Source organism: Hyposmocoma kahamanoa, unplaced genomic scaffold (genome assembly GCF_003589595.1).
Source record: "Hyposmocoma kahamanoa isolate Upper Pololo Valley unplaced genomic scaffold, ASM358959v1 93, whole genome shotgun sequence".
In the NCBI taxonomy this organism is placed as follows: Eukaryota; Metazoa; Arthropoda; class Insecta; order Lepidoptera; family Cosmopterigidae; genus Hyposmocoma; species Hyposmocoma kahamanoa.
In genome coordinates, this window is record NW_020654810.1 from 6,590,234 (window position 1) to 6,601,834 (window position 11,601).

Here is an 11,601-nt window from a genome sequence, read left to right on the forward strand (position 1 = left end):
GCCTCAATTCGACGAGTAGTGTTCGTCAATAACATTTAGACAAAAATGTTTACATACAAAAACGTATTGAGTTTACCACAACCCGCAGTCAATCCTCTAACGGTAATGTCCAGTTAATACAAGTTGTTTAGCGATTTTGGTGGTCCTTTTGTTACACGGTCCCCACGGTTCGAGAGTCGCGCCTTTTATGGCAACACGATTTTATTAGGCTCTTTATTCCTTTGCATTCAAGTTTTGTAATCGTTAAAGGTGTATATAATGCCTAAAAGGTTTTGGGAATCGATCTTGGTGTGTTACGTATTTGGATAGGACTTAAACCGGCCATCTCATCAGTGGACCCTTGATCTTAATAGGAATAGTTGAAAGTGTTAAAATTGAAGTTTTTCAATTTATATTAAAGAAACTTGAAGAAGAACTTTGGGGTAGAAAGTGATAATTGATTATTAACAAATTTGTTATTAATACAAAGATGTGATTATTATCAATAAAAAGAAGAGAAAGACAACACTTAGAAAAATTTCTTCGATCTGGCTGGGTTCGAACCAATATCTTCTAGCAAACCGTGTCAGACGCTATGCCAACTAAGCCACAGAACCAACTAGCCGAACTTACTAACACTTCTATGTTCTTGATGCAGATCTTGTTTTTGGGTTTTAACGACTTTTTTGTCGTAGCGCCATCCGTGAGAAATCTATTTTTTTTACTCAGTTAGGTACCTGTATAATTTATACATTACTATTTATTCATACATAATCACTTCTCTTCTTTTTGGTGCACCATCTCCTATCGAAAAATAGCTATAATTGAAGTTAAAGCTCGGAAGAGTGCTATGGTATTCATGTTGAACTACTTTGAAGCCATATAGTTTTTTACGGCCACGTCTTCTGCGGTCTTGGATTTTGCCTAGCAGAATGAGTTGCAGTAGAGAGTATTTTTCACTGCTCTTTATGCATCCTCTGCAATATTGTCACTTGTGATTCAACTTTCCACGATGCACAGTCATACTTTCAACACAAAATCAATATGTAGATTTATTGAATTCACACGTCGCGATGAACAAACAAACTATCTTTACAATTTTAGCAAACAAATAAGATCTTAAAAGATTTTCGATTGAATCAGTATAAAGTGCTTTAAATTGCGCAGGAGTTTTTATACTTGAACCGTTATTACCTCGTTTGAGAAGTTGTAAAGATGGCCGCCCGCTGATTAAGAAACCTTCGATTGATAATTTGCAAGTTCACCTTCATTTGATGGATAATTTAGGATTGAAGACCCTGAGTTTTGATTTTGTCTCGTACATATCCTGTATCACTTTGCTTTGTATTTATATCTTTAATAATAAGGTCTATTATCTGATCTCGTACTAGGAAATTAGCTGTATGAAGACCGAGTAGGTAATAATAACTCCAGGGCACTAACCACATACTTAATCAAACAAGACAAAATTTAGAAAAGTGTAGTTAACGGGAATCAAGTTGGAGCCATCTACCGATCGAAATATTAACTGTTGATTCACTGTGGTATTCGTATAAGCAACATCTAATTCTAATACAATTTCAAATCAATAAACTTGTAACCATTGTAACTGTAGTAGTGTTTAGTAGCAGTAGAGCTCCTTGTGAAAGAGTTCGTCCAGGGTTGTACTGCCACCTTACCTATTGCTGCCGCCAAGCAGTAATGTCAGCATTACTATGTTCCAGTTTCGAAGGGTAAGGGTGCTGGTGAAATTACAGACATATGGGACTTGTCAACTTATGTCTCAGGGTGAAGGACGCAGCGACAGTGCCCCTCAGATCTTTGCAATTTAAAGCTCTGAGTGGCACTGCAACTGTTATGAACAGGTGCGTAGCTTACCATCAGGCGCACGACTTGTTCGTCCTATCACTGGTTGTTGCAAAAAAAAAACCAAATTTTAATATTATTGTATTTAATATAATTATAGAGCAGTAAAAATCTATAACAAATTACCTGGCACACAAAAACAATAAAAGAAATTGCCCATTTTGTAACAAAATCAAATTATTACCAAATCAAAAACGCTATTACTAAGTTAATGAATATTTTGAAGATGACACTTATAAATAATATTTCTTCCCTTATATAACTATTAACTTGTATGCAAATTGTATTAGATTAATTCTAATTTTAGCTCACGAGAATTATCATTTGTTATACCCTTACTGGGTGCATGTAACATTTTAAATGTATCGTGTCTACCAATGCAAATAAATAAAATAAAATAAATAAATTCACAGTTACAAGCATTTACGGTGCATCATGGACGTGGGTTCAAGTCCCACTGGGTCAATGAAATATTTTTCAGTGTGTCCGATGTTTGTATTCATTATTATAATAAAACTTGGGGAGTTTTTCACGAAAAATCTCTATGAATAGTAACAAGCATTACTTAACATTAAAGGTGTTAAGTTGACTATGTAACTAATTGCTGAGTTTCCATTAACATTAAATGCTCCATGGTTCACTAAAATACTTGAGATCCACGTATACCTTAAAATGCCTACAATTATTGAGGAAGTAACTAGGCTAACTAACGCACATAAAGAAATAGTAGTCACTCATACTAACAAACTAGCTAGCGTATTGTATGTACCACCACGGCTGAGAAGATGGAAGCGTAAACACATTTGGGATTTAACTGACTGAACTCAACAGTTTTCCACATAAAGCCAACCCAACATCCTAAAATATATCAAAAAATGAACTGCTTGTGGTCTCACATAAGACCGATTGCATGTTGGCAAAAAGAAGAAAAAAAATGTTTGTGTATATAATCTGCAGAAAAATGTTTGTAATATTCGACTGTTGTTAGGCAGTATAAACAACCGCATGATGTGCGCAGGATTGTCACCTCTAGGCGGCGCGCGCGCATCTCAAAGCCACCGATAAGTGGGTGCGGTGATAATGCACGGTAGCCGGAACGATCGCTGTAGCGTCAGCGTCAATATTGTTCAATATCACTTTTAAAAGACAGATCCGCGCTCAAGAGAAGTTCATCTGGTACTTAATGCCAACGGGATAAGGCTTTTAAAAGTATTCGACAAACATTACACAGTAAATAATCCCTACATGTCATGTAACTAATGTTTAAATACAGATACATTGTTAACATTGATAGATAAATAGAAGATGGGGTTCACCGAGACGAGTGACGGATTTATAAAAATAATCTGTCCTGATGCCTATGATATGATGATAAATAATCTTTTCAACGTTGTAATGACATTTTTATCTTTAGCTGCAAACTCATATATACACAGTATAAAATAGAAACTTCCGCTTCCTTTTGAATTCCAGATAATAAAGTAAGCATAGATTGTCATATCCACCAAGTTTTATTCCAATTTGTTCATATGATCAATTTTACCTTTTTACTCATATGATTTATTTTACATTACTGCGTTCCGGTTTCGAAGGGTAAGGGTGCTGGTGAAATTGCAGGCCATTGTACTTCTCAACTTATGGTCACCAGAACCAGAAATAAATAAGGTGGCAGTACTACCCTGGACGACCTCTTTCACAAGGAGCTCTACTGCTAAAGTACAGTATATATGTGAAGTACATATATGTAAGTGGAAAGGATCACACAGGCTTTCAGTTCGTCTTTTCGAAGCCTCCGGTAGCCAGAAGTTTGGTAGCTATTTTCATCAAAAAATAAGTTCAATTACCCAGAGGGGACAATTAACAGCTTTCTAGCATGATGTCTCAGTACTCTAGTCTACAGTGAAATTTACCACCTTTAACTAGAAATTTTATTTTTGAAACATATATTCGGATAATTAATATAATACCCGTATTGTTAAAGGATACTCATTCAATAAACAATTATAGTGAGTAATGGAACATTTAATATGTGATACGAGACAAAGTTTTTTTTTACCGCTCTGTTAATTTTTCTGTCGCTACAATGGAAGAACTCACGTAAGTCAGTAGCGGTGACCGTAAACTTTAAATGGGGCTAATTCAGTTTGCTGTTAATTGAGCTTCTGTCGGAGATCGCCGCTTATCTCGCCGTTGCATTAGCGGCCGCTGCCGGCCACAGGGCGGCCCTCGATCCGTGATAACGCGGAATATGACTGATGGCGGCTATATTGGAGAAAGAATGTGTCGAAGGTAACGCGGGAAAAACTTTTTTGATTTTAGAGTTTTGAATTGCACTGGCGTAATATATCGAAGAACATAGGGCACAACTTAGGGGAATAAAGTGTGTAAATACCTAACTTCCTTTGAACCAGTAACCTTGCCATACAGCTGGCTGACGCCCTCCCTATGCTGCGGAACGGACAAGCAGACTTTACAAATTTCTCCATATGGTTGTTACAGACTATTCTTTTGATTTCAACGACCTTTTCGCGCGCTATTGCGCCATCTGAGAGAAATCGATGAAGTTTTTCTTCCTTCATTTTTTTTATTTATTCAAGCAGTCTTCATAACAACGCGTTGTTATTTTTTGGTGATATTTTATTTACCAGCATATTTTCTTATGCCGATGATAAATTCTTTAGTGTGAGGATATCCTAAGACAATGTCAGTTGCATTTCGGTGGCTTTTGATAAGAACCAATAAGTGCAAGGTATGACTGATGAGAATTCCTGCATGTGTTGGTGATATCATTGGATGGTATTGAAATATTCATCACTTTTGGTCTCGAATCTCTTCCAATGACCGAAACGGGGTAGCCGTTATACCTAAGGAACACCTATTCGAGAACGTACTCAAAATTGTACTCAAAATGCTTGCTTATAAGGTTTAATTTTTACTAGTGAAAGATTTTGATACCCATACAGAATGTGCTACACAATCACTCCAACTGCTCTCAGAATGTCAGCCCGAAATTTACACCGTGAGCATTACCTAGATTAGAATCATTTAGTAAAGTCATTTTTCCAAGTTGAACCGTCAAGTAATATTGTAAATTGAGTCTATCAGTGCAAAAGCGGTGTAACTCACATTTAGTTTTTTTTCTACAATATTAATTTAAATGATACTAAAGTACACCTTATCTATTTTTTCCGCCAAGCAGTAATGTAACCATTAGTGCATTCCTGTTTGGATGGGTAAGGGTGCTGGTGAAATTACAGGCACATGGGTGTTGTCAATTTATGTCTCAGGATGACGGGCGCAGTGGCAGTGCCCAAAAGATTTTTGCGATTTAAAGCTCTGAGTGGCACTGCAACTGTTATGGGTAGGCGTGTCGCCTACCACCAGGCGCACGACTTATTCATCCCGGCACTTGGTATTATTAAAAAAAAATAGAGTTTTGTTCGAATATCGTCTCCAGTACAACGAAACAAGAACCGTCAATGCTTAGCTTGATTGAGCTGTTTAAATAATAATGTATTTAAATGCTGTTTTCATGCATAAAAAATATTTAATTACATTTTTTTTATACATGACAATAGCATCAATTTATTATTATTACTTACATTTACTACAAATAGAATAAGCAGACGTTACGAATCTTTCGATGTGTTTATTATAGATCTTTTGGGTTTTTTCGGCTGTTATCGCCGTAGTCCTATATTCGAGTCCTGTAATATTGAAGGAATTTTGATTTGTATTAATAATTATTAAAAACTAGTGGAGTTATTTCATAAACAAAAAACAAATGAATATCATGGTAGTAAACCATCAATGTCTATAATAAGAAAGTTCATAATCTCCAATAACTTTCCGTCACATTAAGAATGCACAATTTGCTAAGTGCAGTCCACGATGCGGTGGCAGGCCGTGGCGACGCAAAGATAAGCGTGGCGCCACACATATCGACATTTACGACATACGGTACCACCGGTGGGACAGGGTGCCAAAAGCCCCTGGTTCCCCGACACTTTTACTCCTATCACACGCTTTTATAATCACGATAAAATGTTAGAAGAATCTCCTAAGTCTAAGGCACTCAAATTATACTCTGATTTGTCATCGAAATTTACACATTTATTTCCATTATATTTGATAGCCTATAAAAGTACAGTATATCTAATAAATATTATGACACATAATGTTACTGTTAATAGACATACTTTGCTTACATTTCCTGATTTTCTATTCTAACTGCGCAAAGTTAAAGTCAGATAATCATTTATTCAATAGGTAAAATTTTTCGAACGGAAAACGAGCAAGAAACTCTAGGGATTGCTCTTTTCAAATAACCTTAAATGCTATGGAATTCATTTTGAATCATAATTGTGTGGAATCTACAAAACTCATGTTGTCTTTCCATACATCTTTATCTAACACATACTCTTCAATTTTGTAATATGACTTTTCAATTAAAATACTTTTAATGTAAGTTTTAAACTTAGGAAATTATAATCTTAATATCTATGCTCCGGAATCTTATTGTAAAAACGTATTCAGTTCCCCATAAAAAGAATGCTTAGAATAAACTGTTCTTCCTCTTAGCCTATCGATGGCATACTTAACTGCCTCCAAGGCCGTATGGTTATCAAGCTGGTCTGCTGTGCGAGGACTTAAGTTCGATTCCCGGGCCGGAAGAAATATTTGTATGGTGGTACATTTATTCCTGCCGTGAGTTTGGGTGTAATTTATTGTGGTTGTCTATGTGTGTCTGTCCATGGCACACGCGTGTGCGTAATTATTATTATTATTATTGCTGTTCTGTATTGTCATTGTACTTTAGATTTTTTCTAAATTCATTCGTGTAAGCCCAACAAACTGAGCGTGGAGAATTTAGCGAAAAAGCAAAACGGTATTGGCAACTTTATATTATATATTATATATATATAATGATTACTGAACGTCTTTGAACAAATTCAAACCGTCTCAAAGAGTTCGTCCAGGGAAGTACTGCCACCTTACCTATTTCTGCCGCCAAGCAGTAATGTGATGTGTAAGGGTGCTGGTGAAACTACAAGCACATGGGACTTGTCAACTTATGTCTCAGGGTGACGGACGTTTGGCAGTGCCCATCAAATTTTTGTTATTTAAAGCTCTAAGTGGCTAACTGTTATGAACAGACGTGTAGCTTACCACCAGGCGCACGACTTGAAACTATACTTACAGTTTTTTAATTTCTCATTCTCTCATCAAAGTTTGAGAATCCTATCTTATATATTATAACTTTTGTCTACAAGGAGGCTCCTATCATCACATTGGTGGGAGCTATAACTTGATTATCACCTTCTTTGTTTCCTTGTCCCTCTGTTTGTCTGTCGGTTTGTCCAGTCATTTTATTGACTACTTTGTTTATTATTCTAAAAAAGAATAGTCGACCTTCAATGAAAATACAAAATTCAATTACTTGCAAGTTAGTTAAAGTTTTTAAGTTAAGAATCGATACTATCTCAGCTCTAATTAAAATTTTTCCCTTTACAATACGGTTCATTTTGCATGGGTCGGACGGCAAAAAAATTAAAGTCATTTCAAAAATGGATGTCATGTATACGTGTTCTATGTAGTTCAGTTGATTTAAAAACAAAATCATTGGTATATGTAAAATACCTATTGAATACAGCGGTTTTCTTGTTAAATTTCGAGGTAAGTTTATGCTTTTTCTATCGTGAAAATTTTTAGGAATTGTGTTTTCGCACCATAATCAGTGTATGTCCTCAATTTTACTATACATTTTTTTCAAAGTGATTAATTCAACATTATCACTGTCATGCGGAATCAACCAAAGCCATTTGAGGTTATGTCTGATTTACAAAAAATGAAGTAAATGGATTTTTTTCTTGACCATTACTTAGCTCTAAAGCACAGATACGGTCTACCTTAGAATAATAACGCATAGAATGATAGTTTCATATCAAACGAACTGTCACAAGTGAGGCAAAAATCAAATTCATGTAGGCTAGTTTTAGTAGTAGGTTAGTTTTCGGTTTTAGTGAATATTTATGTAAAAATACAAGTTGAAACGCGTTACTTCCTTGTGGAATGTGATGTTAGTATCTATTTTATGTTTGTCTGACGTATTTTTACACTCATTTACCGCACATTTCGTCATTTTTAGCTAAAATTCTTGATTTGTTCGCGGTGCAAGTTGACCTTGAGCACTGAAGGCCCGCCCGCTCGTGTAGGTCCTTTTGGCGCGCTTCAATTTGCCTCACTTAGCGTGTGCGGACTAGGTTTCTATGCGTTATTATTCTAAGCGGTCTACTATGTCACGAGCTCGCCTAGAAAATGCTTATTCAGTTGCACTTTAAATATACTCGGGTTATATGTTCTCGGAACCACAATCACAGGCAGGGCATTCCATTTCTGGGCTGTGCGTGTAATAAAAGATAACTTAAAACGCTTAGTACGCCTGAAAGGAACATGGGCTAACTAGGGATTAGCGATGATCTAGCGACTTTGAATGTTATTAATACTAATCATTCGAATGATCAAATCATTCGACCTAAGTCGAATCCAAGCACAATCATTCGACTCGAATTGGATGATTACCGATATCGTTGAGTGAACGAGTCCAATGATTATTATGTTGGTACTACTCGGTACCATTCATTATGCTCATATCATCGAGTATAAAATCAGAAATAGAGACGAAATAAGGTCCATATATTCCTGGCAACTCATCAGGTAAATGGGCCTTATATCACTTTTAAATATCAATTCTCGTTTGCGCTGAAATCACAATTGAAATAGTACAGCGCCAAGTATTGACCTGTGTGTACGTCTCCGTATATTGCAAAAATATTCCGTATATTTATTGTAATAAAGAAGGCTGTTCCGTTCGGTGGTGTGGGAAACACAACAAAACATCTAATTACAAAACAAACGGAATCACATTTCGTCGATAATTAAATATTAAATATATTATTTTGCAATTAGCGTCCATTATAGCAAAGCTCTAGTTCAACTGGTCGATTTGAAGTGAAACAATTGGCGGCACCCGTCAATTGTTTCGAATTCGGGCTGGCCAATCGGAGCGCAGTTACCACAGTAGTGATTTGGCAGAATAGTTTTCAACGTTACATTTCGTCTCTATTTCTGGTTATGTACTCAATGGTCCATATCAATCCCTGTCTCCGTCACATCTACATTATGGTCTCAGAGAGGACTAGGCAGAAATGCTCTATGGAATCTATGGAGTAGTAATACGTAGTAATACTAATTAGTAGTGTATGATCATTCCAATCATTCGAATACGACAATTAGTAGGTTAATAAATTGTCGTTCGACTGACAGGATTAGTAATATCGAAATCATTCGATAACGATATTCCTCCGTACGACGTCTGGACATCCGATGGTAAAAGGGGGCGAGCGGCATGAGCTCATGGAGTTCATGGGCACGCTCACCATATATATTCTACATAAAACCGATAGGCAACTTTGCGCTGGTGGTGGGCTAATCTATGAATATTGAGATACATTTTTTTCATGCATTTCATGTTTTGAATTTGATAAATTAAAAAGAAATTTCCTTTCAAAAACCAAGCCACGTGCATTAAAATATCCAGATCTCGCAAGAAGCGTTTCGTTTCCACATTTATATGGGAACGGCTATGGAGTGCAAGTGCCTGCCCCCAGACTTGTTCCCTCTATAACTTGGGTCTTTTCAAGGCGAGAATAAGTAAGCGTCACTTTCCATCAGGTGAGATGGAAGTCAAAAACGCACGTAAATATGTTTTATTAAAAAAAGATATATTACATTCAAATTTTAATCTCTTTTTGCAACATCTTCACATCTTTTTTTGCAACAAATCGTCGAAATTGACTCACAAATGTCGGATTAGTCGTGTAACATACACACAAAAAAAAGTGGAATGGAGCACCCCTCCTTCTTTTGAAGTCGGTTAAAAATAATAAAAATTTAAACTTGCCTATATTTTGGAATATAAATAGGTTCTGATATTTAAATCCGATTAAGATGTGTTTATAAACAACTAACCTAATTAAAGTACAAATTACAATGTAATACAAATTGTAATTAACAAAATATTTCGTGATCTGATGTAGTAAACTGGAAAAAATATATAATTGTAACCTAATTATTTAATCAGTATTTTCCTTTGAATAAATGTATTATTAAACTTATCGATATGCAAACATTTTTTATCTTTCCGTACTTTAAGTACGTAACTGTAATAATTTAGGTATGATTTGTAGACAGAAATTGCTCGCTTCCGCACAAGGAAAAAAAGACCGTTATTGACCACCGGCGATTCTTTTTTTTATATGTTGCTTATATTTGTATATCTTTTATTACTTTAAAAGAACTTATAGTGAGTAAGAATAATAATAGTTAACTTATACCACAACCGGGCAAAGGCCCATTGTGAAAGGACAATGAGAAGGCTGTAGTTTGCACGCGTCTCTAAATGCAGATTGGGAACTTCGCAAATTATTTTTGTAAATTTCAAACTTCGTACATAAATTCCGAAAAAACTCAGCGGTGCTAGCCCGGCTTCGAACCCACGCTCTCTGCTTGAGAGGCGGTAGGTACAAACCAAGACTATCATGACTTTATATGTAAATATGGGGAAATATTTTCAGGAATTCAATATACACAGACACATAATATTATGTTTGTGTTCAATATACAAAATAACATAAATAAATAGTAGTTTATATGACTGTTGCAGAATGAAAGGCCTTAAAATATGTGTGAACGTTCAAAACATCTCACATCTCTGAGTGTTTTAATGCTTAATTATGTACAGTTATATACTCTGCTTTATCTACGCACATATTATAAGCTCTCTGTGATGTGTTCAGGAACCGCATATTACGACTGGCGAAATGGCGGCAAATAAAATCTTTTCTCACGCATGTCACACAACCGTAGTTTTTATTTTTAATTCATAGACAAACTAGAACCGGCCCCAACTATCATATCGTTCGATATCAAGTACCGTGTGAAATTGTCAAAATTGTTTGCTATTGACATTTCATTTCGAAAAAAACTTCATCTCAACTGATATTAGAATTGAGGTCCAATGAAACTATTTTGTTTTTCTGAGATGTTCGCGATTTGAATGTAATAATAAAATCGAATTCGATGGTATTATGAAGCAATAATTTTTTTTTATTAAGGCTTTGGCAAAGCCATCAGCCTAAACATGAAGTTTAAATATGTTTCCGTAAATATGGCCGCCACAAAGAGGATAGGCAATTTGAGGCGGCGTGCTTGGATTGACTCGGGATTCCTTAAAACGGGCCGATACGGGTATTTTAGTTCGAGATTCGTATAATTTCGCGTTTTAATCTTCGATTAAGGCACAATAGCACTATCCTATTCCACTTTAAACTAGATTTCACAAAATAATTGAAAATCAAAATAAAAACTACACTTTTCCCTCCAAAAGGTCCAGAGCGAAATTATGAAGCAATAATAACATTTTCACAGATAAGAAATTTGTTGTAACAAAACAGTTTACCTTTATGCTGGACGTAATTTGCGGTTTTTGAACACATTATATTGAGTTTATGACATGTGTGTAGATAAATATATTAGCAATATGGAAGAAACGAAGAAAAAAGTTAGGAGGTTTCATCGCCATGTGCATCGCCTGTGGGCGAATGCAAACCGTTGGGCCATTTAAGTATAAATAAATAAAAATAAATAAATATTATATTATATTATATTATATTATATTATATTATATTATATTAT

General features: G+C 35.4%; 1 protein-coding gene across 1 annotated transcript in view; it reads left to right on the top strand.

Annotated features, from left to right (window-relative positions):
- Window positions 1-11,601, top strand: part of LOC113237638 (T-box transcription factor TBX6-like) — a 64,033-nt gene that overhangs the window by 38,469 nt on the left and 13,963 nt on the right. The gene's annotated exons all lie outside the window — the stretch shown is intronic.